This window comes from Haliotis rufescens, unplaced genomic scaffold, assembly GCF_023055435.1.
Source record: "Haliotis rufescens isolate VD_foot unplaced genomic scaffold, xgHalRufe1.0.p SCAF_13, whole genome shotgun sequence".
NCBI lineage: Eukaryota > Metazoa > Mollusca > Gastropoda > Lepetellida > Haliotidae > Haliotis > Haliotis rufescens.
The window spans coordinates 33,784,294-33,806,308 of NW_025963813.1; the positions used below are offsets into that span (position 1 = coordinate 33,784,294).

The following is a 22,015-nucleotide window of genomic DNA, read 5'->3' on the forward strand; positions in this document are numbered from 1 at the left end:
CTCCGCGATTCGCTGTGCAGAGTTGCGTCCCTTGGGAACCCAGAAACCTATGATTATGGGTTCGAATCCCGGTTCGCCCCGATTATGTTTCTAGGTTTGTCAGCACCATACCCGTGCTCGTGGGTTTCACCGAAGTGGTAAACGTTTGAGACCTGCATCACTTCGGGCTTTCCTCCCACATTAAGCTGACACGCCGTGATATAACTGGAATACTGTTAAAAGCGGCGTTAAACCAAACTCACTCACTCACACGGGCTAAACCCCACTCATTCATTCATTAAATAGAGTAGAAATTAAAAAAGAACTCAATCAAATCTCGAGCATTGTTCCGAAATATTTCCATACGGCTTGCAAGTTTCCATTTGTTTTGTTCCAAAATGTTTGAATATTACATATCTTGACGCTCAAGCAACCAAACAAAGAATCTGCAAGGAAACACTAATACATGTTTCGTTAAAAGTCGCATGTTAAAAAGCACGTGTGACATTTACTCTTCACGGCTTGAAAGTAATGCCGTCACGTGATACCAACGTTTCATGCAATCTCATCTGAATGCCTTATCCAGCGATTCGCTGTGCAGAGTTGCGTCCCTTTGGCACGCCAGACACCTATGATTGTGGGTTCGAATCCCGGTTCGCCCCAATTATGTTTCTAGGTTTGTCAGCACCATACCCGTGCTCGTGGGTTTCACCGAAGTGGTAAACGTCCGAGACCTGCATCACTTCGGGCTTTCCTCCCACTTTAAGCTGACACGCCGTGATATAACTGTGATACCGTTAAAAGCGGCATTAAACCCAACTCACTCACTCACCTTATTACGATCATTGATTAGGTCTCAGATGTACAATGCCATGATGTAAATTGTATATTATTATAAGAAACCTCTAACCTATCTACAGTAAACTACGGTTATAACGAACTCAAAGGGACTACTAATTTTAGTTCGTTATTACCGTAAGTCGTTATAAGCATATATACTATAGACTACTGTACAGCAAATAGTCGGGACTAAAAAGTTAGTTCGTTATATCAGTCAGTTCGTTATAAGCGTGTTTGTTATAACCGTAGTTTACTGTATTTGTAAATTTTGCTAACTTCATTGACTTTTACGTTTTATATAGTATTCTCGTACATTACAAGTTACATTTGAAAAATAAGAATGAGATTTTAACTGTTAGATGTTAAGTTTGAATAGTAATATAGAAGTTTGACGTTAAAGAAGATCTTGGTTGTTATGACCTTAAATGTCATTTCGTGATTTGATTTTTTCCAAGGCAACAAAGAACGCGTTGTAGCGGTCGGAGGAAGGGGTGTAACGAGATATTCTTAGTGGTTTGCACAGAACAAGTGTTTATAGAATTATCTCCCTTAGTAGGAAAAAACATTGTTGATGATTTGTTGTGATAATGGCAAATTGGAAAACTGCCATGTTTCTGTTACGATGGAAATGAAGAGGAACCATGGTGTTCACGGAGTTTACGATGTGTCTTCGAGCAACTATGTTTGTTGTGTGATGTGCCATGGCTCTTGTATTTGACATTCATCAGAATAAACCTTTGAATTTTGTTGCACGCGTCCGTGCGTCCCTAGCGGGATACCGCTATACACATCATTCACGAAGTTCCTATATTCCGTTGTATTACAAAATCGCTTTGAACTATCATCCTTTAATGACGACAATTTTGTCTGTGAAGAAGACAAATGACATTTTCAAATACCAAATGAATATGCCATCTCACTGAAGAGGTGAGTATAAGCGATTTTATACTGCTAGCCCACTGAGATACCGTGCCACATGAATACCCACTCAGACACAGTATACTGACTCCGAGCCGACCAGTCCTTGTTGTAGCCCCTTAATGCCGAGCGCCAGACAGGGTCACAACAAGTACCATCTTTTAACAGTTTTTGGTATGACGCGACCGGGCGGACGCTCTACCAATAGACCAGGGAGGCGGTCTTTTACTTAAGAAACCAATAATGGAGAGTAATGATATTAACATATACTATATCACCATGAACAATTCTAAAAAATACCCTATTTTAATGATACCGCGTTAATTTGGACGCTTCCCTTGAAATCAATGGTTTTCGCAGAGATTTCGCGAACACCTGGTTTCATCACTATTTGATAGTGATCTCTAAACACGCTTGTATGATGAAGTCGGAATCTTTGGATGGACTTTGCTTTTAGAAGAGATTATGGAAAGGATTTTATCGCTTTATTATTATGATTGTGGAGAGATTTGTTCGCTTTTGCTTGCTCGAACTACTTTTGAAAATTAATTTATGTAAAGACGGTTATGTGAAGCGTACCTATCAAAGACCAACACTGTCTTAATATTCGGCCGGGTTTAATAAGACCCGTGTACTTAAATACCGTAAAGGTGTGGTTGTAACCAGACTGCCGAAAACGTGTTTCCTGTTGATGAAAGAACATTAATTTTTAAGACAAGTACAGCCCGTGTGAGTGAGTGAGTTTGGTTTAACGCCGCTTTTAACAGTATTCCCGTTATATCACGGCGTGTCAGCTTAATGTGGGAGGAAAGCCCGAAGTGATGCAGGTCTCAGACGTTTACCACTTCGGTGAAACCCACGAGCACGGGTATGGTGCTGACAAACCTAGAAACATAATCGGGGCGAACCGGGATTCGAACCCACAATCATAGGTTTCTGGCGTGCCCAAGTGACGCAACTCTGCACAGCGAATCGCGGCGCCTTGGACGACTGGGCCACCCGTGCCCCCTACAGCCCGTGAGAAAACAGTGACACCTACATTGTGTTTATACCTTACTGTACGAACAGTCTCGCGAATTAATGGATTTCCGACACAAGATTTTGTCTCCATACATTGGTTCCCATACAATTCTCTTTAAACCAATACCATGTCTGTCTGGAACCGAGAAAATAGATAACACATGCGCAAACTCTCTTCAGTGGTGTACACTTCAATTAGTACCCTATCTGTGAGCAAGCAACATCGTGAAAGAGCACTGAATCAATAAAAGTTGGTTTAACAGGCAGCTAAGGGAAAAACTGTCATTATTGGAAATATTATCAACACTAAATGCCCTTGTTGTTTCGAGTACACTAAGGTTGCATATGACGTTGTTTTAGAAAGTGGTAGGCACGGATCAATTTCGCAAAACGCATTAGGGCCAGGTCGCAAAGGGGCTCTGAGACTAGTGGTTTCAGAAGTAGCTGAACTTTGGCGGACAAAACCTATTATTCATACAGGATTTCTGACCAGGACAAGCTGTGGTCCCTGACAGATGCATGACGGATCCATGGTGATGCACGGCAAGATGTTAGACAGATGGATGACGGATGCTTGGTGATGCACGGCAAGATGTTAGGCAGGTGGATGACGGTTGCTTGGTGAGGCACGGCAAGATGTTAGGCAGATGGATGACGGATGCTTGGTGATACACGGCACGATGTCAGACAGATGGATGACGGATGCTTCGTGGTGCACGGCAAGATGTTAGACAGATGGATGACGGATGCTTGGTGATGCACGGCAAGAGGTCAGACAGATGAAAGACAGATGCTTGGTGATGCACGGCAAGATGTTAGGCAGATGCATGACGGATGCTTGGTGATACACGGCAAGATGTTAGACAGATTGATGACAGATGCTTGGTGATGCACGGCAAGATGTCAGACAGATGGATGACGGATGCTTGGTGATACACGGCAAGATGTTAGATGCATGACGGATGCTTTGTGATGCACGACAAAATGTTAAACAGATGGATGACGGATGCCTGGTGATGCACGGCAAGATGTTAGTCACGATGAATGACGGTTGCTTGGTGATGCACGGCAAGATGTTAGACAGATTGATGACGGATGCCTGGTGATGCACGGCAAGATGTTAGACAGATGCATGACGGTTGCTTGGTGATGCACGGCAAGATGTTAGACAGATTGATGACGGATGCTTGGTGATGCACGGCAAGATGTTAGACAGATGGATGACGGATGCCTGGTGATGCACGGCAAGATGTTAGTCACGATGAATGACGGTTGCTTGGTGATGCACGGCAAGATGTTAGACAGATGCATGACGGTTGCTTGGTGATGCACGGCAAGATGTTAGACAGATTGATGACGGATGCCTGGTGATGCACGGCAAGATGTTAGACAGATGCATGACGGATCCTTGGTCATGATACACGGCAAGATGTTAGGCAGATGGATGACGGTTGCTTGGTGATGCACGGCAAGATGTCAGACAGATGGATGACGGATGCTTGGTGATGCACGGCAAGATGTTAGACAGATGGATGACGGATGCTTTGTGACTACACAGCAAGAAGTTAGACAGATGGATGATGGATGCTTGGTGATACACGGCAAGATGTTAGACAGATGGATGACGGATGCTTGGTGATGCACGGCAAGATGTTAGACAGATGGATGACGGATGCTTGGTGATACACGGCAAGATGTTAGACAGATGGATGACGGATGCTTGGTGATGCACGACAAGATGTTAGACAAATGGATGACGGATGCTTGGTGATGCACGGCAAGATGTTAGTCACGATGAATGACGGTTGCTTGGTGATGCACGGCAAGATGTTAGACAGATTGATGACGGATGCCTGGTGATGCACGGCAAGATGTTAGACAGATGCATGACGGTTGCTTGGTGATGCACGGCAAGATGTTAGACAGATTGATGACGGATGCTTGGTGATGTACGGCAAGATGTTAGACAGATGGATGACGGATGCCTGGTGATGCACGGCAAGATGTAAGTCACGATGAATGACGGTTGCTTGGTGATGCACGGCAAGATGTTAGACAGATGCATGACGGTTGCTTGGTGATGCACGGCAAGATGTTAGACAGATTGATGACGGATGCCTGGTGATGCACGGCAAGATGTTAGACAGATGCATGACGGATCCTTGGTCATGATACACGGCAAGATGTTAGGCAGATGGATGACGGTTGCTTGGTGATGCACGGCAAGATGTTAGACAGATGGATGACGGATGCTTGGTGACTACACGGCAAGATGTCAGACAGATGGATGACGGATGCTTGGTGATGCACGGCAAGATGTTAGACAGATGGATGACGGATGCTTGGTGATACACGGCAAGATGTTAGACAGATGGATGACGGATGCCTGGTGATGCACGACAAGATGTTAGATAGATGGATGACGGATGCTTGGTGATGCACGGCAAGATGTTAGTCACGATGTATGACGGTTGCTTGGTGATGCACGGCAAGATGTTAGACAGATTGATGACGGATGCCTGGTGATGCACGGCAAGATGTTAGACAGATGCATGACGGTTGCTTGGTGATGCACGGCAAGATGTTAGACAGATTGATGACGGATGCTTGGTGATGCACGGCAAGATGTTAGACAGATGGATGACGGATGCCTGGTGATGCACGGCAAGATGTTAGTCACGATGAATGACGGTTGCTTGGTGATGCACGGCAAGATGTTAGACAGATGCATGACGGTTGCTTGGTGATGCACGGCAAGATGTTAGACAGATTGATGACGGATGCCTGGTGATGCACGGCAAGATGTTAGACAGATGCATGACGGATCCTTGGTCATGATACACGGCAAGATGTTAGGCAGATGGATGACGGTTGCTTGGTGATGCACGGCAAGATGTTAGACAGATGGATGACGGATGCTTGGTGACTACACGGCAAGATGTCAGACAGATGGATGACGGATGCTTGGTGATGCACGGCAAGATGTTAGACAGATGGATGACGGATGCTTGGTGACTACACAGCAAGATGTTAGACAGATGGATGATGGATGCTTGGTGATACACGGCAAGATGTTAGACAGATGGATGACGGATGCTTGGTGATGCACGGCAAGATGTTAGACAGATGGATGACGGATGCTTGGTGATACACGGCAAGATGTTAGACAGATGGATGACGGTTGCTTGGTGATGCACGACAAGATGTTAGACAGATGGATGACGGATGCTTGGTGATGCACGGCAAGATGTCAGACAGATGAATGACAGATGCTTGGTGATGCACGGCAAGATGTTTGACAGATGGATGACGGATGCTTGGTGATGCACGGCAAAATGTCAGACAGATGAATGACAGATGCTTGGTGATGCACGGCAAGATGTTTGACAGATGGATGACGGATGCTTGGTGATGCACGGCAAGATGTTAGACAGATGGATGACGGTTGCTTGGTGATGCACGGCAAGATGTTTGACAGATGGATGACGGATGCTTGGTGATGCACGGCAAGATGTTAGACAGATGGATGATGGATGCTTGGTGATACACGGCAAGATTTTAGACAGATGCATGACGGTTGCTTGGTGATGCACGGCAAGATGTTTGACAGATGGATGACGGATGCTTGGTGATGCACGGCAAGATGTCAGACAGATGGATGACGGGTGCTTGGTAATGCACGACAAGATGTTAGACAGATGGATGACGGATGCTTTGTGATGCACGGCAAGATGTCAGACAGATGAATGACAGATGCTTGGTGATGCACGGCAAGATGTCAGACAGATGGATGACGGATGCTTGGTGATACACGGCACGATGTTAGACAGATGGATGACGGATGCTTGGTGATGCACGGCAAGATGTTAGACAGATGGATGACGGATGTTTGGTGTTGCACGGCAAGATGTCAGACAGAGGAATGACGGATGCTTAGTGGCACACGGTAAGCAGTTAGACAGTGTACATGTGTGTTTGTGTGTATGTGTGGCTTCTTGTTTTAGCTCTGATTAATGCCGGTTTAATAGTACTAGCCCAGTGAGATACGATGTCAGTTTTAAAATGGTTATCCCACTCTTACTCCGAGCCAAACAATCCTATTTGTATCCCCTTAATGTCGAGTGTGAGGCATGGTAACAAGTATTAACTTATAACGACCGCCGTTCATCGGGCAGACGCTCTATCCACTAGACCCTGAAGGCGGTCTCTGTATCATTTGTTACAGCAGTGTGTCATGCGGGCACTGGTAGCTCGTGTTGAGATTCATGTCAGTATTATTGCCCCTAAAGCGCTCACATTTAGCCCGTCTGTAAATGTACCTGATCCAATACCTTCTACAGGGCATAGTAGACCTTCAACTTAATTACTTGGAAAGTAGAACCTGGCCTCTTAAATCGTGCAAATAAATCTGTACTCGGACACTGCATCGCTTAACCCAATATCAAGACACTAACTGTACACACATTTAATGAATAGTGACATTATCTCGTCCATTTTAAACGATTTACAACTATTGGGTTTGGTTTCATCAAGTCCTTAATTTGACATGATCTAACTCATGTTGGTGTGACATATGACACACTGTACGGAATATCGAGGTGTTATCAGTATAAAGGGATCGCTGTATCGCCGCCGCAGGTAGTGATTAGTTCACTATGTCACCCTGCCATATATGGTGTGTAGTTGCTGAAATAATCGCGTCTACAGCAAACCCCTATAGTCGATTTATTAGCCTGTTGACATTCAACATTTGGAATTTCGTTCACCTGATGTAATAAAAACGGTCTGAGGGGGCGACAGACGCACGGGTAATTACACCAGCCACATGGGTAATTACACCAGCCACATGGGTAATTACACCAGCCATATGGTAATTACACCAGCCACATGGGTAATTACACCAGCCACATGGATAATTACACCAGCAACATGGGTAATTACTCCAGCCACATGGGTAATAATACCAGCCATATGGGGAATTACACTAGCCAAATGGGTAATTACTCAAGCCACATGGATAATTACACCAGCCACATGTGTAATTACACCAGCCACATGGGTAATTACTCCAGGGACATGGGTAATTAAACCACCCACATTGGTAGTTACTCCAGCCACATGGATAATTACACCAGCCACATGGGTAATTACACCAGCCACATGGATAATTACACTAGCCATATGGGACATTACACCAGCCACATGGGTCATTACACAAGCCACACGGGTAATTACACCAGCGATGTGGGTAATTACACCAGCCACATGGGTAATTACACCACCCATATGGGTAATTACACAGCCACATGGATAATTACACAATCCACACGCTAACTTTACACACATTTAATGAATAGTGACATTATCTCCTCCATTCTAAACGATTTACAAGAAAAATATTCGGTTTGGTTTCATCAAGTCCTTAATTTGACATGATCTAACCCATGTTGGTTTGACACATGACACACTGTACGGAATATCGAGGTGTTATCAGTATAAAGGGATCGCTGTGATAGGTAATGATTGGTTCACTATGGTCACCCTGCCATATATGGTGTGTAGATGCTGAAATAATCGCGTCTACAGCAAACCCCTATAGTCACTTTATTAGCCTGTTGACATTCAACATTTGGAATTTCGTTCACCTGATGTAATAAAAACGGTCTGAGGGGGCGACAGACGCACGGGTAATTACACCAGCCACATGGGTAATTACACCAGCCACATGGGTAATTACACCAGCCACATAGGGAATTACACCAGCCATATGGTAATTACACCAGCCACATGGGTAATTACACCAGCCGCATGGGCAATTACACCAGCCGCATGGGTAATTACACCAGCCACATTGGTAATTTCACCAGCCACATGGGTAATTACACCAGCCACATGGGTAATTACACCAGCCACATAGGGAATTACACCAGCCATATGGTAATTACACCAGCCACATGGGTAATTACACCAGCCGCATGGGCAATTACACCAGCCGCATGGATAATTACACCAGCCACATTGGTAATTCAACATAACGCTTTGCTTCAAAATAATACACAGTGTTGACATGACGAGACCACGTAAGTTGAGGAATATCGTACAATATAAATATGGTTCCCAATGGACAGCCTGGACGTACAAATTAATGATTTGAAATGGAGAATCTAGCGTTGCCTTCATTCCTACAAACTAATATGTGAATTGCAAGTTCGTCAATTATATGTATGGCTTCACACAAAACATGAGTTTCACAATGGGGACACATATTGGAGTCGGACCAGGGTATGCGGATAGGCGACCACCTGGCTACCATCGTCGTGTTTTTGAAAATAACGGTAATATAAGTATGCATCAAATCGTCCTAAAATAGTTCTTGTTGCTAAAGTTATTATGATAATTGCCATATGTTCACCTTGTCTCTTGTGTCAAGTAAGCCTTTTCAATCATTAACTTATAACTGGACCCGTGAAGATTCCGGGGTGGAATAGGTCTTCAGCAACCCATGCTTGCTGTAAAAGGTGACTATGCTTGTCGTAAAAGGCGACTAACGGGATCGGGTGGTCAGGCTTGGTTGATGCATGTCATCGATACCAATTGCGTGGATCGATGCTCATGATATTAATCACTGGATTGTCTTGTCCAAATTCGATTATTCACAGACCGCCGTCATATAGCTGGAATATTGCTGAGTGCGGCGTTAACAACATACCAGCCATACTTATATCTGACAGCCTCACAACGTACTACAGTGCAAGTCGAGGCTGACGGAACGAGCATGGTTTTACGTCCCTTTTAGCAATATTCCAGCATCAATGGGGGACACCAGAAATGGTCATATCTCCTTTGACCCTTCCCATCTGAGGCTACAAATTAACGAGAAGATGAAGAAAACAAAGATCATCACAGACCATCTTATCGTGTTTCCAAGCAAAAGCCATATCGGGAGATCATAATCCAAAGCTTGACCTCTATCAGGAGCGGTGCTAAATTCACATTCGCAGGCTGAATCCTGTCAATACCACGATTAGATTGTGAACAGAAAACCTAATTATCTGCTACAAAGCCTTGATAAGCTAATGAGAATTCTGTCACAAACAATAACGGCGGTCAGGCCGCTAGCAGATGGGGCACTCCTGCAGCTGGAGAGATCATATGGCTGCTGAGGATGGCTAATGGCGTGATCATCACCCACCATCACAGCCTGCATCTCCATCTAGACCTACACAACCTTGGGGGGGATTACCGCCACAAATTACACACATTGTTTCCTTTTAGTGGTGGCTATATAAATATATCACTGTTCGTTCCTTCTAAAGTGATGTTCGGAAGTGTGGCGGAGCTTAAATGGTAATAAGAAGAGGAAGGCTTTGAGACCTCGGCTCTTTAATATGCAACCATTCTTCCACGGACACAACGCATTACAAGTCAATTAAAGATTACTTCTTTATTTTATAACAACTTTAAGCTTTAATTTATCTTTTGAAAGGTATGCAATATAACAATCTTAATGAGTAAATGTACATAAGTTTTATGCATTTTATGGTTCTCACGCTATATTCTCACGTTATATTCGATGTCGTGTAGAAGGCTCACCAATAACAGAGGGCGTGGAACTCTATTGCCAGGAACCCGTTACTCCTGGCAACACTTGCACGTTTGTCGCCGCTGATCTGATTCGTGGCTTATTATCAAGAATTCCGGCGTTGGGAAACCAATAACATTAAACAGGATGCATTTCCTTACATTTTATATTCTGTTTACGTGCATCTGTTCAGCCGCTGTCGACTTTAAGGACAGGTTTTACGTAAAACGACCATGATAGCTGATATTTATAGTTCATTCTGAACTCAAATTTAAACAGTCTCTCCATAAGTTTTGTTGTTTGTTGTTTAAAGCCGCACTTAGCAATATTCTAGCTGTATAACGTTGGCTCTTGATGTGAGTTGGCTGTGATAACGATTTTGAAAAATATTTTCGATTTGAAATTGTGTTCTTGCGTCAAAATGAAACGTCAAAGACCAGCATTTTTCAGACACGTTGTTGTTTGACATAAACGAAAATAAATGTCACAGCTTGAAAATTACTTTCACTGACGAATTATGGAACACTTAAAGATGGCAGGTTTTCAAGAGACGACAGTAAATGCCATTGGTGACTGTATCATTAAGGATGTCTACTAACATATACAATCTTCATGTTTCTCCTCTGGTTCATACATGCATATCATTTTCGCGAAACTCTTTAACTTTAAGATGGACCCATCGCCGCGTTCCAGATACATATTTGGACATATTTGTCATCTCTGTCACTGTGACTGGGCTGCAATACTTTATCCGTTAGGGTACCCACTCGCTGAGTGAGTGAGTGTGCGTGAGTGAGTGAGTGACTGAGATGGATTGTTAACGTTGTGTTGGAAGCTCATGGTTTGCAAATTCCATACATCTTAATTTTGAGTGAGTGAGTGAGTGTGAGTGAGTGTGAGTGTGAGTGTGAATGTGAGTGTGAGTGAGTGAGTGAGTGAATGTGAGTGTGAGAGTGAGTGTGAGTGTGAGTGTGAATGTGAGTGTGAGTGAGTGAGTGAGTGAGTGAGTGAGTGTGAGTGTGAGTGTGAATGTGAATGTGAGTGTGAGTGTGAGTGTGAGTGAGTGAGTGGGTGAGCGAGTGAGCGAGTGTGAGCGAGTGTGATTGAGTGAGCGAGCGAGTGAGTGAGTGTGAGTGAGTGAGTGAGTGAGCGAGTGAGCGAGTGAGTAAGAGTATGAATGAGTGGGCGAGTGAGTGAGTGAGTGAGTGGGTGTGTGATTGAGTGAGTGAGAGATGGACTGTTGACGTGGTGTCGGGAGAGCATGGTTTGCAAATACCCTGCATCTTAATTTGATGTTGTTTGAGTGAGTGAATGAGTTTGGTATAACACCGCTTTGAACTGTATCCTTGGCATAATAAGGCGTGTCAGATTAATATGGGAGGACAGTCCGTGTATGTACATTAGTGGAAAATCAGCAAAACCCTTTCCATATTCATCAGAGTCGATGTGCGTTTGCGACTGTATCGGGAGCATTAGTCAATAAATGACAATGAGTGGCTCCAGGATTCAATGCCACACGCTTCTGATTCATTAAATCTTAAAATAATTATTTCATAAAATAGAAATATCTTTAACGAATATTCCATATCGGCAATGATCAGATGAAATACATTTAGTATTATGGATAATGGTCTCATCTATTTCTCACCGACCTCAGATATTCTTGGTTTGGGTTATCAGGTTTATGAAAATATGATACAGTAAACTACGGTTATAACGAACATGCTTATAACGAACTGACCGATATAACGAACTTATTTTTTAGTCCCGGCCTTTTGTTGTATATATGCTGTATATCTGCTTATAACGAACTACGGTTATGACGAACTAAATTTAGTGGTACCTTTGAGTTCGTTATAACCGTAGTTTACTGTACTGTCAAAAGCTTGAACTTTATCAGAGAATTGTTTCCTAATTTCAAGTGTGACATACTAGATGAACTTCAGTTAGTGTTTTGGTGATGCATCTAAGACAACACGAGCACTCCCGCTCCCAGCGTGGTGTAGCGGGAAGCTGGTTCAGTAATACGCTAGATCAATAGCGTAATGGGCTGCTAAGATAGTTATGGGGTCATTGACAAGGTGCAGATATTGTTTTCTCATCCGTACTCAATTCGCACACAACGAGGTGTAGTTTGCTCGGACACAGAAGGTGAATATGACACGTAGTCACGAAAGTATCAGAAACGATCAACTCAGCTGTTGTTAAAGTAAGTAACGTGTCTTTTTAAGACATAAAGTTCGTAAACTAATCCATATGTTCTTGCCAGTTGAAAAAATGAATTACGAGGAAAATTATCACTGTATTGTTTTACATCTTTCATGTTGAAAGATGAAATGAGATTTCTTTAAGACTATCCCTTGTGATAAATAAATAATCGCTCGACTTCGAAGTAGATGATTAGCAAGCATCGACGGCAAACGCAGTATGAACCTTTCACCCGAATGTTATATTCATTACATCCTTTCCAAGTGGCCATAAAATTCGATTTTATGTAGAGGAATGAACTGTTTGACAAGGATGACATACGCGTGTCCTAACAACTTGTGTCATCCAACGTTGGACGTCGTCCCTAAAGCATCTATGGTACATTATTCACACTGACGTTAACGTGACGCTGCGGCAAGGTTGGTTGATGAGACGTCGGAGAGTGAAGAGCAACCCATCCCCTTATGTACCGTTATGTTGGACTTATTCAACATTGTGTCCGGTTTGTGTGTGAGTCAACGCTATAATTTCAAATACCAAGTGACAGAACCATATTTCTCGCCAGTCTGGGAATTTTTACATAAGATGAGATCCACGGTTACAAAACTGCTTATAAAGAAGTCTACTTAAATCTACACGCATAAGCATAATATCATGTCATGAAATCCGTTGAATGTTGAAACTGAATTAATGTCCTATGTGTCATGGGTTTACTTCAAAATTTAATATTGAATTGGGGAACTTTATATTTGTATGACCTTAACAATTATTACAATTATTTTTCGATCTTACACGATTAAATCTACAACAATGATTATCCTTCGGAAAGGCTCATGCACCGTGTCCTATTCAGACACAAAGACTGATCACAGTTACCTTAAGGAATCTTACCTTAGTTGTTCCCAAAGGGAATGGTCGATTCCAAACGATTCCTGGTTATGAAACACTGGTGCTACACAACGATAGCATCTGAGACGACCACCAGCGTGTGCTATAATTCATTGTTACTTCTAAAAGTCCGTATTTCAATAACCATGCAGTTGGAACTGGTGTTATATGTCTCCCCTGAAGAACTTTAATAGTTCAGGTGTCCTCGCAAGAGACACTCAGAGAGGACAGGTGTTTCTTGAATTTGAAGTTTGTACAAGATACACTGTTCCCAACGAATAGTTGTAACACAGTTCACATAGATCACAAGGTGGAGTTTGTAGTGCTGTGACGTCCACAATCTACCCGGAGGCTATTCTCCTGCTGTCCATCACTGGTCAACCATTCCACACCTCAGACCTCACTATGTTGTATTGCTTGACCTGTTCACTGTCTAGTGCATGGCTGTGTTTTGGAATGTTGTAATATTTTCATCAGGATTCGCAACTAGGGTAGGAAACATGAAACTGTTTACCATTAAGGCACAATGCAACACTGTCCAATTCGTAAGCTCAACTCAGGACATCTCCTGCCCGTAACTGCCTCGTTTTCAGTATCATTAAACTCCAAGTCACCGCCACAAGCGGGGTGGTTTCCCAAGATGACGTATTAATCTCGGCAATAAGCTAATTACTTGATAGACTTGGTGATCACCAACACCTCGCCAGTCCTCCCTCTTATGTCGTTGGGAGAGTCACGCCTTCACATCCTCGCTTCTCTAACGCAGCATCCCCATTGATCAGGATGTTCCTGGAAGAAAAGGGCGCACTTTGATTGACACTCGGGAAGATCTCACAAGGCGGGCCATTATAAGCGGACCAACCACGAAGCACGATTCGGCAGTTTAGTCCAAAAAGATGGAATGATTTTGCATCGATCCTTATAACGAGAAGCATTCATGGACAGATGTATCTATTAGATTGACTGCATGAACCAGGCTGTCCATCGCACCATGGTGCGGGGATGGGTCGTGCCGTCACTTCTTGAAAAGATGTTTCCTGTTTCCTCAACTCTACACGCCGACAACAGGCAGTTGCTCTATAGCAAACCTAATATTGACGCAAAAACGTTCCTCGGAATATGTTTACGTAAACAGTATGTTGTTTGGCGGCCGCGTTCGATCTATTGACGAAACTCAACAAGGAATGCTGATGATGCGGGATAATTTTTCCAACCGACCTGAACATGTAAGATTCGGTTTTCGCAAAGTGGCATCAGTTTTCTCTGGTTTGTCGCTGTTTTAAAACTTTAGTAAGCTTTAAACAATAGGCACTTTACAAAATCATATTAAAAGCGTGTTTTGTCTCAAAGTACCATCGCCCATCTGTATTCTGTACGGGTGGCCCAGTCGTCTAAGGCGCCGCGATTCGCTCTGCAGAGTTGCGTCCCTCGGGCACGCTAGAAACCTATGATTGTGGGTTCGAATCCCGGTTCGCCCCGATTATGTTTCAAGGTTTGTCAGCACCATACCCGTGCTCTTGGGTTTCACCGAAGTGGTAAACGTCTTAGACCTGCATCACTTCGAGCTTTCCTCCCACATTAAGCTGACACGCCGTGATATAAGTGTAATACTGTTAAAAGCGACGTTAAACCCAACTCACTCACTCACTCCTCGCAGCTGACCCATAATCGACACAACATCCAGCGAAAGGAAAACACAATTTATCACAAATACGACATCAACTACTTAATTATTTAACCCAATGTATACATACCACAAACTATGATAGTGTCCGCACACTTGCGGTAATTGGAACGCTTGATTGACATGTTTGTCTTGAAATGAGTACCAAAGACATGTAAGCCAGAATCATTACACCTTATAAAGTTACAAATGTATGTGATATGAAATATATATGATGTAGGATTTTCTTATGAAACGAGTGAGTGAGTGAGTGAGTATAGTTTTACGCCACTTTTAGGAATATTCCAGCAATATCACGGCGGGGGACACCAGAAATGGGCTTCACACATTGTACCCATGTCGGGAATCGAACCCGGGTCTTCGGCGTGACGAGCGAACGCTTTAACTAATAGGCTACCTTACCGCCCCTTATGAAACGACACAAGTGGCAATCTATAAGGCAATGTCAATGAATTTTAGTTTCGTGGAGTAGACGATGTCAAGTGTAACAAATTAAAATTGATCATAGACTCAGCGATATTCCAGCTACATGACGGCGGTCTGGAAAAAATCGAGTCTGGACCAGACAATCCAGTGATTGATATAATGCGCATCGATCCACGCAATTGGGATGGATGACATGCATCAACCAAGTCAGCGAGCCTGACCACCCGATCCCGTTAGTCGCCTTTTACGAGTAAGCGAGTCTGACCCATTAGTCGCCTCTTACGACAAGCATAGTCACCTTTTACGACAAGCATAGTCACCTTTTACGACAAGCATAGTCACCTGTTACGACAAGCATAGTCACCTTTTACGACAAGCATGGGTTGCTGAAGACCTTTTCTACCCCGGATTCCGGACGAGTCTACCTTCTATTTATAATATACTCTCAAAACAGGTAGGTGATGATTACAGATCTACAAAGAAGTTTACAAGTGATGGTCTTGGATGGATAAGATATAAAGGTCAAGGCTTAACATGACAATCAACAGAACAAGTTGGCGCTGCATGGTTAGGGTGCAAACAACCAAGACAGACGACAGGGGTGTCACGTCAAAACCTGAACGTTTGCGGTGACTCGATCTATAATCTGTCATGCCCCCACGATTGAACCAGACAGTCCAGTGATTGACATCATGACCATCGATCCACGCAATTGGGATTCGATGATATGCATCAACCAAGTAAGCGAGTCTGACCACCCGATCCCGTTAGTCGCCTCTTACGACAAGCATAGTCGCCTCTTACGGCAAGCATGGGTTGCTGAAGACCTATTTTATCCCGGATCTTTACGGGTCCGACCTTTGTGAGTCACACAGATGTTTAAAGTACACTGTGTGTCATCTTATCGTCGTTTGGTGTTCAATTAACAAGGCGACGTCTGCAACATGAGAAACGTCTCCTGACTATCATTATTCTTCAGATTGGTACAAGTCAACGTATCGGAGCCAATTCACTTAACGTGTCAATATCCGCCAAACACATTTCCCGTCGACCCGACCAGTGCACTCTAGATCCATATCACCTGTCCAGTAGCCATTGCACAAAGCAATCTTAGCGCTAAGGTCTTTGTAAGCCTGTGTTAAAGTTTGGGAGTTAAGCGCTAAGGTGGCGTTATGCAACTGGGCCCAGGATCGTCTCATCACGCTTCAGGGGCGGTCGGGTAGCCTAGTGGTTAAAGCGTTCGCTCGTCACGCCGAAGACCCGGGTTCGAGTCCCGACATGGGTACAATGTGTGAAGCCTATTTCTGGTGTCCCCCGCCGTGATATTGCTGGAATATTGCTAAAAGCGGCGTAAAACCATACTCACTCACTCATCACGCTTCATGGAATCGGGGACAAGCAGTTTGTGAATTCACCAACCACCAACACAGGGTGGCTGTTTCCGGACATTTAAAATAAGGTTTCATGTACCTCGTGGCTCATCTGCGTGCTTGCCGCCACGTGTAATGCCACTTTGACTGAGCAGTACATTGCAAGATGATGAATGACATCGGTGTCGACTACGTGGGCGCTGAGGAGTAGACGATGTCACGTGTACTAAGACAAATTAAAATTCATCATAGACTCAGCAGTATTCCAGCTATATGATGGCAGTCTGTAAATAATCGAGTCTGGACTAGACAATCCAGTGATTGATATCATGAGCATCGATCCACGCAATTGGGAAACGATGACATGCATCAACCAAGTCAGCGAGCCTGACCATCCTATCCCGTTAGTCGCCTCTTACGGCAAGCATAGTCGCCTTTTACGGCAAGCATGGGTTGCTGAAGAGCTATTCTAACCCGGATCTTCACGGGTGTAATCAATAGGTTGTGTATCCTTTGAAAACATTATATGTTTAAATAGCAGATCGAAACCCTGAAGGATGACATATGTATTCGTATATCTTATCTTCTATTTCAAACAAAGGACATTTACGTTTAGCCAATGCATTGCGGATCCTACTGTGAACTTCATAGCAGACATATGACGTCGGTAAGTAAATATAGAGTCTGGACCAGACAAACCAGTGATTGATATCGTGAGCAACGACCCACGCTGTCGGGTACGATGACACGCAAACAACCAATTTACCGGTCACGACCACCCGATAAACTGAGGCAGCTCTTACGCCAAGCACAGGTTGATGGGGACAAGATCTACCAGAAGCCAATGGGCTGTAAAGTCTCAGGATGAATTTGTGAGTCAATATGGTTTTACGCCGCTTTTAGCAATATCCCTGCAATATCACGGCGGGGGACACAAGAAATGGCCATCACACATTGTACCCATGTGGGAAACTAACCCGGGCCTTCGGCGTGACGAGCGAACGCTTTAACCGCTAGACTACCCGACCACCCAAAGTCTCAGCTTGAAGATGGGAGCTTTGCTAGTAGAAGCGCCAAGACCACTTTGTTGAGTGAGTGAGTGAGTTGGGTTTAACGTCACCTTTAACAGTATTCCAGTTATATCACGGTGTGTCAGCTTAATGTGGGAGGAAAGCCCGAAGTGATGCAGGACTCAGACGTTTGCCACTTCGGTGAAACCCACGAGCACGGGTATGGTGCTGACAAACCTAGAAACATAATCGGGGCGAACCGGGATTCGAACCCACAATCATAGGTTTCTGGCGTGCCCAAGGGACGCAACTCTCCACAGCGAATCGCGGCGCCTTAGACGACTGGGCCACCCGTGCCCCCCACTTTGTTGAACGTGTTTCGAATATACATCACTGGACAAAAAGCTTTCCTAAACTTGTCTAAATCATGAAGTTCCAAAGTTTTATTCTATATATAATAATTCAATTTCGTTAAATGATATTTTTGAAATCTTTCGATTATGCAAGATTCGCCCAAAGCCTAACTTTTAAATTGTTTTCAATTGTATGTTTTAGTCCCCAGACAGCTCTGTCTTCGCCTATGGATATTGTAAACCTTTTTAAATTGAGGTAACGTTACAGCCGAAACCGCCCTAAGGATACACTGTACTGCAATTAGGACTAGTTATATATCACCGCAACACTTTGTTAATATAACTTCCGGGCAATCACATTTATGAAGACTTCGATGACACGCCAGATAGCTAAGTTGGTCATTGACAATGAGTGAGTGAGTGAGTTGGGTTAAGCGCCGCTTTTTAACGTATTCCAGTTATATCGCGGCGTGTCAGCTTAATGTGGGAGGAAAGCCCGAAGTGATGCAGGTCTCAGACGTTTACCACTTCGGTGAAACCAACTTGCACGGGTATGGTACTGACAAACCTAGAAACATAATCGGGGCGAACCGGGGTTAGAACCCACAATCATAGGCTTGTGGCGTGCCCAAGAGACGCAACTCTCCACAGTGAATCGCGGCACCTTAGACGACTGGGCCACCCGTGCCCCCCATTGATAATGAAACTCTTAATCCGCGCACCTGTTCTTCTGAACAATTATAAAGGTAATCCGCCTCGAGTAAAGGGTTCCATTGCAACGTACAAACATGTGATTGACAAGATCATCAATAGTTGGCCTAAAATGGTCGTCCTATCTCACATTGCATGTAAACTAAAACATAATCAGTTAAAAATAGATACTGTATTTTATTTAATTAACTACCTCTTAGATTTCAAAATAATTCGATATCAATATGTGAACGCGGGCTTATGTTCCGAAAAGTATTGATCAACGGGAGCTTCATTTAGTTTTTCAGGGTAATTGAGATGTTCGTTTTCTTATTATCTTTCCGTGGTTGTATTACGAATAATCACGCTACTTTGACGTTCGTCACTGAGCGCCGCCTCCGTGTATAGCGCACTGAACTTCAAGAACCGCAGCAGGTAGGGCCGTGTGCTCAAAGAACACATTTATTCCGACGTTGTGCTGCCCTACTTGCTGATCTGCCTCTTGTGCACACGAGTCAGAAACAAGGGGATTTTGCCAAGAAGTTAAAATTAAGCTTCGGGTATATCGATGATATGATATCGTTCATGAATGGTCAAATATTCCTAAATCACTGTAGGTAGCGATGTTTCCTCACTAACGGTCAAATAGCCAATACCCTTCCACGGATCCACCCACTGATATTTGTTTGTTTGTTTGTTTGTTGTTTAACGCCGCGCTCAACGATGTTCCAGCTATATGACGGCGGTCTGTAAATAATCGAGTCCTTGACCAGACAATCCAGTCATTGACAGTCATCGATCTACGCAATTGGGATATACATCAACCAAGTCAGCGAGCCTGACCACCCGATCCCGTTAGTCGCCTTTTACGACCTATTCTACCCCGGATCATCTGGGGTCAGTTTCGATGGTAAACGGATAAAGAGTGTGTGTCATGAGCTTTGATCTATGCAATTGGGATTGATGACATGCATCAACCAAGTCAGCGAGCCTGACCACCCGATCCCTTTAGTCGCCTTCTACGACAAGCATAGTCGCCTTTTACGGCAAGCATGGGTTGCTGAAGACCTATTCTACCCCGGATCTTCACGAATGCTGTTAAAATGATGACTACAATGCACTGGTACCAATCTGAAGAATTGCTATATTTCTGAGAAGTTCGTACTGTTGCAGACGTAGAATTGTTACCGGGCACCAAACGCTGATCAGATACCACAGTGTGTATTCTGGCAATGATAAAGTTACTAGCCCATGTTGTCATTATAATGGCGCAGCAAGATCTTGTAATCTACGAGAGTGGCCGTTACACTGTCTAGGTCGTTTTCAAAACTCACTAGAAGCAGTATTGTTAAGGCATCAGGGCTACAGACGTAGGTAAAGTATAGCAATGAACTCATTACAGCCTAAATTGCAACATTCAATACACGACATCGCTGACATATCTCAACCATTAACCTTAGCTATAAGAAGACACGGAACGTCGTAGAGATAGTATTAGTCGAGACAGAATACAATTACTGGCCATTCACCAAGATTAAAACTAAAACGAAGTCGCCTATCGTTTTCGTTGATATCGTTCAATTCAAGACACTTCATAAAAGTACCTACAATGCACCTTAAGGTGGAATAATTATTTAACGTGCTGGACAAAATTGTCGCTATAATGCACAATCTTTGCAGGCAAATACATCAACTGCCAGGCAGTGCAGAAAAGTATATACCTGAATTTTGGATTTAACTAAAAAAATACAAAAGTTATTATCAAACCGCGACTAGCTAAAAAAGTTACCAAAACACTGCAAAATTAAGGTCCAAAACATAACTATGATACCCGTATGAAATACATCACCATCGATAACCATTTGATAAAAATGGAAAACGAAATTGGTTAACAGACGTAAAGACTTGCTGTTCTCTGTTGGTTATGGCTACTTATGGTGTGAACAAAATGTACAATGTCACTCTTATTTCATTAGATCGTTGACACAAAGACTAAAAGATATATATTTACAAAATTGGTCTCAATCTGTATCTGAATCAAACAAATGTATTTCTTACAAAATGGTAAAAAATGATTTATATCCCGAACAATAGTTATCTTATTTAAATGTAAAAAAGTTCCGAATTTCCCGAGCAAGATTTCGATGTTGTTCACACGATTTATTTATTGAAACTGGACGTTACATGGGTATTAAAAGAGAACAAAGCATTTGTCACTTGTGCGCCCTAAATGACATTGAAGATGAATACCACTTCCTTCTTATATGCCCATTTTATGCAACATTAAGGGCTAAGTATATACCTGAATATTACCATGTCAATCCCAATTTCTTTAAATTCACATCTCTGTTAAACAACTCTAAGTCCTTACTTTTACAAAATGTATCTATGTACATTTATCATGCAATGAGACACAGATATATTACACAAATATATTATGTTATAGACCCTACTACTCTGAATGTACAACTCATAAATGTACTACACGCCTGTGGCCTCCATCAGTACGGAAATAAAGAAATTGAACCATTTCTCGTTTGTTTCATTTTCAGCCACCACCAAACGTGGGTGTATACTTCCTTTCACCCGACTGTTTACATCACTGTTGACGTCGAAGCAGCTGCTGACGTCACAGTCTGACAATGTTGGTGGCAGCCTGACACCTCTACCGTTTCCGATCTGTTTGAGTGAGTTGGGTTCAACGTTGTTCTGAACAGTTATATTATATATATTTCTGTTATATCACGGCGTATCAGCTTGATGTTCTTACAAAATCAGGGCGTCGGACCACAATCCCGGCTTCCTGTGACGCCAAAGGAGCCGAGCCTGAAGAGCGAATTGCGGTGCCTTAGACGACAGGGCACGGAAGCATCTTCCCAGAACTGCTTCACTACATCTTCAGAGCAACTCATCCTTCAGGGTGGATACGAGGATGGTCCAGCCGCAAATTATCATAATTCTTTTACGAAACTCACCATGAATGTACATCCCTTAACACAAAATTAGTACACGCATTCTTGTTCGTTCAACCCCATGATGTTGAAAGT

At 43.4% G+C, this 22,015-nt stretch overlaps 1 protein-coding gene across 1 annotated transcript in view; it reads right to left on the reverse strand.

Moving 5' to 3' along the window:
* The window catches only part of LOC124118124 (G-protein coupled receptor dmsr-1-like), a 65,383-nt gene extending 51,169 nt beyond the window's left edge, over positions 1-14,214 (reverse strand). The window contains exon 1 of the mRNA XM_046480212.2: positions 13,439-14,214. The gene's annotated coding sequence lies outside the window, so the exon portion shown is untranslated. The remainder of the gene's footprint in view (positions 1-13,438) is intronic.
* Between the last annotated feature and the right edge of the window lie 7,801 nt (positions 14,215-22,015).